The sequence below is a fragment of the Chiloscyllium plagiosum genome, chromosome 20 (assembly GCF_004010195.1).
Source record: "Chiloscyllium plagiosum isolate BGI_BamShark_2017 chromosome 20, ASM401019v2, whole genome shotgun sequence".
NCBI lineage: Eukaryota > Metazoa > Chordata > Chondrichthyes > Orectolobiformes > Hemiscylliidae > Chiloscyllium > Chiloscyllium plagiosum.
In genome coordinates this window covers 21,303,736-21,314,605 of record NC_057729.1, presented here as the reverse complement: position 1 = coordinate 21,314,605, position 10,870 = coordinate 21,303,736, and the positions used below count along the sequence as shown (strand labels likewise).

The 10,870-nt window shown below is 39.9% G+C and overlaps 1 long non-coding RNA gene across 1 annotated transcript; it reads right to left on the bottom strand.

Annotated features, from left to right (window-relative positions):
• Positions 1-1,606: 1,606 nt before the first annotated feature.
• LOC122559906 lies at positions 1,607-9,637 on the bottom strand. Its single transcript, XR_006314593.1, has 4 exons — positions 9,417-9,637; positions 4,545-4,618; positions 3,220-3,322; positions 1,607-1,817 (listed from the first exon to the last, which is right to left on the bottom strand). It is a non-coding gene; the product is annotated as an uncharacterized LOC122559906 (long non-coding RNA).
• Between the last annotated feature and the right edge of the window lie 1,233 nt (positions 9,638-10,870).

The window sequence follows — 10,870 nt, the reverse complement described above, 5'->3', positions numbered from 1 at the left end:
TTGGAGGGCGTGGGTGGTGTCTCGAACCTATGTGGGGGGTTCCTGGACTAGGGGGGATAGGACAGTGTCGAGGTAGGTAGGGGTGAGTTCAGTGGGGCAGGAGCATGCTGAGACAATGGGTCGGCCAGGGTGGTCAGGCTTGTAGATCTTGGGAAGGAGGTATAACCAGGCAGTGCAGGGTTCCCGGACTATGAGGTTGGAAGCTGTGGGTGGGAGATCTCCTGAGGTGATGAGGTTAGGTACAAAGGTACCTAGGTACAGATTCTTGAGTACAAATTCTTAGGAGAAAAAATAGAAAAATAAAGAAATTAAAAGCCCGATGTTACAGACCTTCAAAAGTACAAAATCATACAAATAAATTAGAAAAATAAATAAACAAAAAGTTCAGAATAACAGTTATTCCATGATAGTATAATAAGAAAGTTTTATAAAAGAGAATTTAAGTCAAAATCCATGTTAGTCCATTTCACAACACTGGGCTCAAGGACTCTACCCTTCTGTTAAAATCCTGGGCCAGACTTCCACGATGCTGAAGAAAAAGCCCTCATGGAGTCACAGGCCAACGCCAAAGCCGCCACAAGGAGACCCAGACCAACACTGATGAAAACTGCCATTGAAGCCGCAGGTAAAAGGAGTGACAGGCTGCCACCAACAGGAGTCTCAGGCCAATTATTGGAATCCCAGCCTGGATCTACCTGGTCTTCAAAGCCACCACCAAAGCACCCTCATCGATGGACCCACCAGGATGCAGCCATGAGGAACAGCTAGATACACACTGCATTCTCCACTGCAGCAGCCTCACGGAATCTCCTTCCTTACCTGAAACCACTAAAAGAAGGTAAGATGAACTTGCTATTAGAAAGAATGCTGGTCATACTGTTTATGGAATTTTGCCGGTTGCCTTAGTTGTCCCCACATTGAACGTGTTGTTAAATGTTTGCTTCTGATGTATACTTGGCTCTAGAATTAATGAAGCTTTACTCCCATTGGTAGAGATTGAAATACTCTCTTGGTTACTCACTTGACAGAAGTGCAGATCAGAGAATTGGCCAAGAAAGTATGCCTGATTCATTGCATATCTAATTATCTGCTTGTTAATTAGCGACAAGGTGATAATGCAAAATTGTACATCTCCTTTTCCTTTCCTATTCCAAGGTAAAAGCTTTGGTTTTGATGTCACTTAAGCCATTTTCAGTTCACAGCCAAACAGATGGATAATCTCAAACATAAAATTGCCACATTGCTGAAAAATTGTGAAACGCTATCAAACTTCCACTGACCCAATCTCTCATGTTCTAGAGACCAATGTCATGACACATTCAGCTTTGTCTATATGTAATTCTGTACTGAAATAAATATTCTGTGCCTCATTATTGGTGTTTTGAAATTTAAACTGTTATACGTGAGTTTTATTTTCTAGATTTTTTTTGCCCATCATATATTATTTTGAATTCGTTCCACAATTTCTGTAGGTGTTAATTGGTGACCATTCACTGATCCATTTTTGACAAAAATATTTCAAAGATCAAAATATTTTTCCCCAACCCATAACTGCCTGTAAAAATAATGCAAAAGAACTAGATAGGAGTTTGGAAATGTTCTCAATTCAATTTTATTACTACTAACAGTTGATATTGCAACTAATTTCAGGAGTTTTACAATTCCTTCGTTCCTGTTCATTTTATTGCTTAGGTGTTCCACAATCTTCTTTTGTTCAGATACCTCCGTACAAGTAATCTTTTTCTTCCAGTGATATTAGGTCAGTTTTTCCTCATCCCACTTTCCATTCTCTTGGTAACAGACTTTCTCACTCATACCTTAAGTAAATGTGACAAAGATTAATGCATGTTTGATGCCCAAAGAAAAAGTGTATAATAACTAAGCTCACGGAATGTGGAGAAAGGTGTGGAAAATGGAATAACTCAGCACCCACAATTTTATTTTTGTTTTTAAAACAATGAAAAATTGTGATTATCCAATTTTATTTCATTGACTTTTTAACCTCTTGCAACGACATTACAAATAGCATTTGTTTTTGAACAAATACAATATGTCTTTCAAGTCAGCAGATATTGAGTACTTATTATGTAAGGATGTAAATTTCTGCCAAACTTTTGTAATTATGATCCAGGTGGACATACAATTGGTTACAGGGAGAGTGTTTTTCAGGAATAGCATGGGCTATCCCATTGTATATACACAAGATTACCTCCTTAAATTGTTTATTCTTCTGAATAATTTGAATATATCTAATTTTGAACTGCACATACTTAAAACATAGGAATTTTGATTTTTGAGCATGGTTAACTTGTTTACAGTGATGGCAGTTTCAAGTAAAGAAATGCTTTCAGGAACTTAACATGTACGCTGATTATTGAAAAAAAGTACATGTAATGAGCTTCACAGGTTAGAGTGTTATTTTCAGCCTAAATGAGATTACTAATCTTGCTCTCTTTTCCCAGATTCCATATCTAAAATGTCAAAACTAAGGAATGGAATAACTAGGGTCCTTGGTATCAATATCCACATTCTTGGGCAAATCATTATTTCAGTTGATGTGTTTCCTCATGTAAATAGCCACTAAATGTCAATGAAATTATAACTGCCACTCATATGTGCATCAGAAACAAAAAAAACAACCAAAGAACTGCAGATGCTCAAAGTCTGAAACAAAAACACAATTGAGAAACTCAGCAGGTCTGGCAGCATCTGTGGAGAGAAAGCAGAGTCAACTTTTTAGTTCTGAAGGGTCACTAGACCTGAAATGTTGACTTTGCTTTCTCTCTATAGATGCTGCACGACCTGTTGGATTTTGCCAGCAGTTTTTGTGCTTGTTTTATATATGCTTCAGGTTCAGCAAATTTAGACTGACAATACTATGCCAAACACCTGTGGCTACTGTTATAAAATCCCACAGGATGTATTCATTAAGAAAAATATGCATCTGACCAGCCAGAACCAAATAAAAATGCTCAAATCCTTTATCAAAGAAAAATTGTTAAGGAGCCTTGACAGAAATGGGGATTGAGTGCAGGCTCCTCAAAGTGGAAATGATGCGTTTAAGGTTAGCAGGGCAACTATCTGACTTCCTGCTTCCTTCCAGAAATATGGAGAAAATGTACTTTTTTCAAAGAACAAAATCTGAAGAACAGGCTTCTCCACCTGGAGTGGCACTGCATTAATACAATATCTTTCTTTAACAACAGTGAAAGTACGTACCTGAAAAGAGGTTGTGTCTCAATGGCAAATCCCTTCAGGACATTTGGCCTCACTCTGACACAATGCAGTGAGGATCTTCGACATAATTCATCACAAGCAAGTTCTAACAAGATAAAAGCATTGACAGATTAATTCATAGAGATATACAGCATGAAGATAGACCTTTCTTTCCAACTCTTCTATGCTAACCAGAGATCCTAAATTAATCTGGTCACTTTTGCCAGCATTTGGTGCATATTCCTCTATACCCTTCCTATTCATATACCCATTCAGATGCCTTTTAAATGCTGTAATTGTACCAGCATTCACCATTTCTTCTGCCAGCTCATTCTATACATACACCACCCTCTGTGTGTAAACGTTGCCCCTAGATTCCTTATAAAACTTTCCCTTCTCACTTTAAACCTATGCTGCCTAGTTTTGGACCTTGTCTATTTAGCCTGTCCATGCCCCTCATGATTTTTATAAACCTCTATAAGGTTATCCTTCAGTCTCTGACACTCCAGGGAATACTGCCTAAGTGTATTCAGCCTCTCCCTGGCAACATCCTTGTAAATTTTTTCTGAACCATTTCAACGTTCACAACATCTTTTCTAGTGGAAGGAGACTAGAATTGCATGCAGAATTCCAAAAATGGCCTAACCAACGTCCTGTACAGCCACAACATGACCTCCCAACTCCTACATGTACTCCACTGACCAATAAAGGCAAGCATACCAAACACTTTTTTCACTATACTACATACCTGTGACTCCACTTTCAGGGGATTGTGAATCTGCATTCCAAGGTCTCTTTGTTCAGCAACACTTCCCAGGATGGTCCCATTAAGTGTATAAGTCCTGCCCTGATTTACTTTTCCAAAATGCAGCACCTTGCATTTATCTAAATTAGACTTTATCTGCCACTCCTTGGTCCATTGGCCCATCTGATCAAGATCACATTGTACTCTGAGGTGAACTTCTTCACTGTCCACTCCACCTCCAATTTTGGTGTCATCTGCAAACTTACTAACTATACCTCCTATGTGCATATCCAAATCATTTATATAAATGACGAAAAGTAGTGGACCCAGCACTGATCTTTATGGAACACCACTGGTCACAGGCCTCCAGTCTGAAAAACCAGCCTCTACCAGCACCCTCTGTCTTCTATCTTTGAGCCAGTTCTGTATCCAAATGGCTAGTTCTCCCTCTATTTTGTGTGACCTAATCTAGTCAACTTCGCAATGAAGGCATTCCACCTTTGCAACAATTATAGGGAAGTTCCAATTCACTTTCCAAATTGAATATGCCCTCCAAGCCCCAGCCATATTAAAATCCATGTACCTCCCTTGACTGCACCTCCAGACTCTGAATTCTTGCAAACATATCTCCATCATGTGTTATGATGGCGGCCAGGTCTGAAGGAGAAAGAATGGAAAGAAACAAGAAAGTAAATTCTGACCAAGTTCCACCTGTAGAAAAATTTACAAAGACCCAATCAAGATAATAAGGTTAGTATTCACTTTCATGATGGGTGGGAATGTATTACCAATTAAAGATAGTAAATTGTGACCTCCAACCCACCACATTCTGTATTTTCCCACTAGTGGGTTGCCTCTTATACCTGCATTCTATCTTGGAAAGGGAAGATATTTCTTTATAATGTTTAATTCAGACTTGCACCGTGTTGGTGGGCTTTTACTTGGTACTAAGTGATTGCTAGACAGATTTCTCCAGGGATCGGAAATATTGGTAGTAGAGTGGAAAGTGTAGCAGTGCAATGCAGAAAATGTCAGTTATAAAGAATTTATTTAGGAGTTGGAGGAATGGAGCGCTCTCTGCTGATCCCACAAGCTAATCTGCTGCCTATCACATCTTTTCCTCACTGTCTTAATCTTCTGACCTCCCTCCAAGTTCTCAACTTCAGCTAGCAAGTCTACAATCTGCTGTACACACCCACTTCAAAGTCCTCCTTTACCTCCTTTCTTGCCTCCTTTACCCATCCATATCATGTTTACTAGCCCCCTCACCAAGGACTAACCTTTTCCAATTGACTGCACGGTGGGAGCCTGATTTATACATTATCATGAAGTGTCCTTGTCTCTTCAAGGCAGGACACAGTTGCACATCATACAACTCTGATTTCTCTCCACAGATGCTGCCAGACCTGCTGAGCTTTTCCAGCCATTTCTGGCTTTGTTCCACACAAAATGCTGCCCAAAAGGTATAATAGCATGACTGTAGTTTAGGGATGAAATTCCAGAACAAAGGGCTTAGGTTGCAGAATGATGAAGTAGGTAATTTGGAGGCACTGAAGAGGACTTAATTACATGAATAGACTCTTGGAGGGTTGAAGGCTGGAGATGGGGTATTGCTTAACTGGGAGACAATAACCTAATATCTACAGTGGTTGAAATTAAGAACTTGAGCAAAAATAAATGGGATTGGTCAAGATTAAAGTTATCAAAGGGATGGATAAGGTTTATAGCAGCAAATGACCTGAGACATAGGTGAATTGGGGCAATGTTATGAAAGTGGAAATAGGCGAATATTTAATCTGATGTTCAAATATAACAGCAAAATTACAAAAGGTCTGGTTCAGCTGCAGTCGTTTGTCAGGGAGAAGGATGGAGTCAGTGTCTTGGGGAATAACATTAGTGGCTGGGACAAAAGACAATGGCAAAATCTTCCAGACCCAGTTGGAGCTTGTAGAAAGATTGAGACTGAATTCGACAGGAGACAAAAAAAGTATTTTCCCGACTGGTTAAATTGGGCTAAAAAAATTGCATTGCATTCTCAGAAGCTTTCAGGCAGATCAACTCTCCAGACCTTGATCATCAGAAACCTCTTTTTACATTCATGAGTTTGCCTTGAATATACTATAATGCCCAGCTCACTGGAATCCCATTCAGGAAACATACCTGTCAGGCAAAAATAGGAAACAAGTGCGTTCACAAACCTATCTCTATGTGGCACATCCCTAGTGGAGGGATACCAACCTCCAAGCCTCCTTCATAACAAAGCTGTTTCTTTGGACAAATGCTTAGAGAATAAGGAGTAGAGTTACCTCAAAGTGTGAGGAACAAATCCTGACTGGCTCAACATGCTCTTTTAAGGTTACACACATTCCTGCTTGTTATTATTAAATGCTTACATTGTTATTGGTGAAACCAAACCTACCACACGAGGTAACACCAGCTAATATGACTGAGGCAGGCAGAGAAGCTTAAATTATAAGGGGACTCAGCTGAAAGGGAGCAGATCTCAGTAAGGATTCAGTAATAAGTAGGTTGGTTAGAAAGGAACAATAGAGAATGGAACTTTATAACATGGCTATCAAGGATACTGGAGCAATCCTGGGGAATAGAAGGAGGAAATTGGGATTCAGAAGGGTAAGCTACAATGACAGGAGCAAGGGAGAGAAGGAAGGTTTGAAACTGCATGTTAAAGGTGAGGAACACAAAAGGGTTACTTAGGTGTACAGAAGAGGGTGAAAAGGTGAACTAAATAACTAGCTAAAGCTGGGCTTGGGGATCTGAATTAGACTGACAGGAAGAGCAGGCGAGTAAAAGGATAAATAGCCACAGCCGGGAGATTGAACAAGGACAGAGGGAAACTAGAGGAAAGAAAGCCAGCTACAGTGTTGGGGGGAATCTGCAGTGTAGAGGGGGAGGGTGGAGGATGAATGAATCAAATGAAAAATGTACAACCACCATCTTATTCCTAAACCATTTCACAAAAGAAAGACTCTCAGTGAATGTGTCATACAAATGGGAGGGATGTGAGCTCTGTTCACATGTGTTCCTGCAGTTTTGAAGGCATTGCTAGATTCCCTTGGGCACAAGTGGCCATCAACTGCACACATGTGGCATTCAGAGCTCTCTGGCATCATTACAGCCAGGTTCCTGAAAGGAAGTGGTTTCACTCCCTCAATGCCCAACTCATTTGTGCCCATTGTCAGTCAGATGGAGCGCCCAGTTTCAGAAGTCTAGTATCTTTCCAGTCCAGAAAATGAACCACAGTCAGTCCTGCAGGTCCAATGCAATCATTTCAGGGAGCCGCAGTAAATCAGTCAGGGAGCTGCACAGAGATCAGTCAGGGGTCCAGTCAGTCGGTAGTTGAAGTGGTTCGTCTAAGTTGGTCAGGGAAGTAGTTCGTAGTAAGTTATGGCTGTCAGGTCATGAAAGCCAACAGGCCACTGCTGTAGTAGGGACATGAGGGAGGCAATTCTGGGGATTGGCCAGAGCATGCTGAGATACAAAAGGAGCAATAACTATGAAGGGAAAAATACAATACATAATAGGGTGGCGACAATAGCCCATTGGAGGACACGGGTTATTGGGGGAGAAGGGGTGACTGATGATCAGAAATGCCCTGTCTTTGACAGTGGGTTAATGCAGCATGAAGATTACATGAATAAAGTATAGATTACACTGGGCTTTGGGAGAACTCCATTGGACAAGATTTTAAGATGAAATTAGGTTGAGGACGGTAAGCTGTGTGACTTAATAAAAACCGGAAGGACTGCAGATGCTGTAAATCAGAGACAAAAAACAGAATTTGCTGGAAAAACTCAGCAGGTCTGGCAGCATCTGTGAAGAGAAATCAGGGTTAACGTTTCTGAGGAGGGGTCACTGGATACGAAACATTGCTTTTCCAGCAACTTCTTTTTTTGTTTTTTTGAAGCTGTGTAACTTGGTTCTTATAGAGAAATAGGTATATGAATGTGAACTTATATGTCAGCCATGCCAACCACAAGCACTGTTTCTTTTTGATTCCTCTTCTGCAATGCACCCAGGAAGGGTAACCCCTGGCTGGCGGAACGTGACTAGGTGCACAGCTAATCTTTCAACATTCCCTATGCTGGGAATACTGGTGAGTACTTCCACCTCTGGAGAAAGGGAACATAGGCTAAGTGATAGAGGCATGGTACATAAGTAATGAAATAAAATTTGGAGATTGTCATGAGAAATCTTCACGGAGAGAAACCCTCCATGAAATGTGCCAAAATTGACTCTTAGCCAATGTCTGATAAAATTCAGTCCACTGTTTATAAGACAGGTCAATTGCTGGCAAGGCCAACAGTTATTGTCCATACCTCGATGTGCTTAAGCCAGTGGTGGTGGATCACTGGCAAATGAATGGCTTTTTGGACCATTTTAGAATCAACTACACTGTGGGTTTGGACTTATTTGTCGGTCAGATTGTTTAAAGACAGTGGATTCTCTCTCCGACGAGTTGTAATGAATCATATGGGTTTTTATAATAATCCAGTAGATTCATAATCATTATTAATGAAACCAGAATTTTATTCAAGAGCTATTATTTGAATTTAAGCTCCTCACATGCTTTGGTAGAACATGAACTCATGCCTTTGGAGCACTCATCCAGGCATTTGGTTTCTGAGCCCAGTTATGATGCACTACCCTTGGGATCCAGATCAGTCTCAGATTGAGAAGGTATTTGTGGGTGCTGCACTTATTGACCATGAGGAGCTCTACCAATTAAAGATTAATATTCTAAATGTTAATGTTCATCAAGATAATGTGAATAGAATTATTTATAATGTTACTAAAGGTACTGTCATCAAGAATTTCGTATATTTAATCTTTTAATGCCTCCGCTATATTCCTTCTGTCATCCCAAATTTGTACAGACCTTTGCTGACAAAGCTGCTTTGCTACCTACACATGAGGACATCAGCTATGTAAAATGTAGCCTGTTTATAATGGCAGTGAAACCAAACATAGGTTCATATCTATGCTTCAACGTTCTTAAGCCAAAGACAACAAGATTGCCCTATTTACATTGGAGTTAGGCTTTCTGTTGCTCTTTGAAAGGTCTATGAATCTATTTTATTGCTCGATTGCAACATTGTCAGAAATACTGTCCTCCAGCTGAATGTTCACAAGCTCATGACAGATCACAAAGACTGTCTGGCTCATTTTTATTATCGATGCAGATAGGTCCTAAAATCCTTCCATCATAACTACCAAATTATATGTTAAATTATTCCACCGATTTTTTTTCCTTTCAATGCTGTATCTGGATGTTCACATTTCTCAACTGTTCATTCTGAAAGAAGAATAAAAATGTCCCTTCCCTGAATTTCACCCATGTCTCTGAGTTATTTAGTTTTAAGTAATACCGTGTGGTTAATTTTATTGATATTGTTAACAATTGTTTTTGCATCCGTGATCATCTGGTAACAAATACCTTTCATCGAGGATTTCCATCTTTCCTCACTTAGACCCTGAGCTTCAGTATTCTCTGTATTTCCTCCAGTTGTTGAATGTTTCTCTTGTCCTTAAAGGCCAGAACCAGACATGGTATTCTCAGTCCATCTAGAGCATTTCACAATTGGATTATCTTGTAAATATGTTTTGCAGCAATTTCCAAAGCATCCATCAACACCTACTTCAAATCTGTGATCTCTTCTACCTGGAATGAAAAAAAGGCAACAGATCCATGGGAACATCATGATCTGAAAGTTCTCCTCTGCCACAGACCATTCTAACTTAGAATTATATCTCCCATTCCTTCTCCATTATAAAGTAAAATGCCTGGATATGCCTACCTAATAGCACCATGAAGGTACCTACACCAAATGGATGCAGCAACTCAATAAAGCGACTCAGCACCAACTTCTCAAAAGTAATTAGGAATGTGTAACAAATGCTAATTTCACTAATGATGTCTACAATCTAAGAAAGAATAGAAAGAAAGTTGCCCTGACTTCAATTGTAGTATTTGATTCCACTGTTTTATTACCAGAGATTTGAGATGTATCTGAGAGTTATGATGAAGTGAAATATAAAAGTGAGTTTTTCTTTTTTATGTGGTGTTTACATTAAACTTTTGGAAAGGCAGAGAATGATCCTTTGAGTATGGTGTGGAACATGATGACAAGGGATCCTTATCATTGTTGGAGAAGTGAGAGGAAGGGATGAAGATAGAAGTGTAGAAATGGATTGACTTTAGCAGTCAACCACAGTATGTGGGAGTTGTCCATCGAGGAAAAACGAGAACAGATCAGACATGTAGAAGGTGGCATTGTCAGAACAGATGCAACAGAGACAGAAAAACTGGAAGAATGGAGTCCTTGCAAGAAACTGAGTGTTGAAGAAGTGTAATCAAGGTAACGGTGGGACTATGGTGGTTTATAGTGGATATTAATGGACTCATATTCACACCTTTGACTTAGAGAAAGTGAGATGATTTAAAGAGGATATTGATTGAGGTGAGGTTGAGCTCAGTCAGGCAAAGGAGGGTAGTGGTGGATGGGGAGTATTAAAGTCTCCTGTGGTGATGCAATCAGGTCAGCCAGCTGATATAATAGAATATGAGTTCTCTGATTAATCTGGTCCAATTAGGGAGCCCTGGCTCATATATAAAGGGGAGTGTCAGAGATACTGACACTCTGGTACCTGATTGAATGAGGCAGTACTAAAATCAAGGACTGTTCATGTGCAAATAAAGGGTGACTTGGTGACACGGTACTGGCCTTTGTGGAGTTATTTCATCTTCATTCGAGAAGGAGCCATCAGACAGTTCTAATGGCAGATGGATGCATTGAAAAATTGAACATCCATGGCAAGGAGGAGATGGCTGGGGTCAAGAAACTGGAAATTATGGAGCTGATGTAAAGTGTCAGAAGAATCTTGTATGTT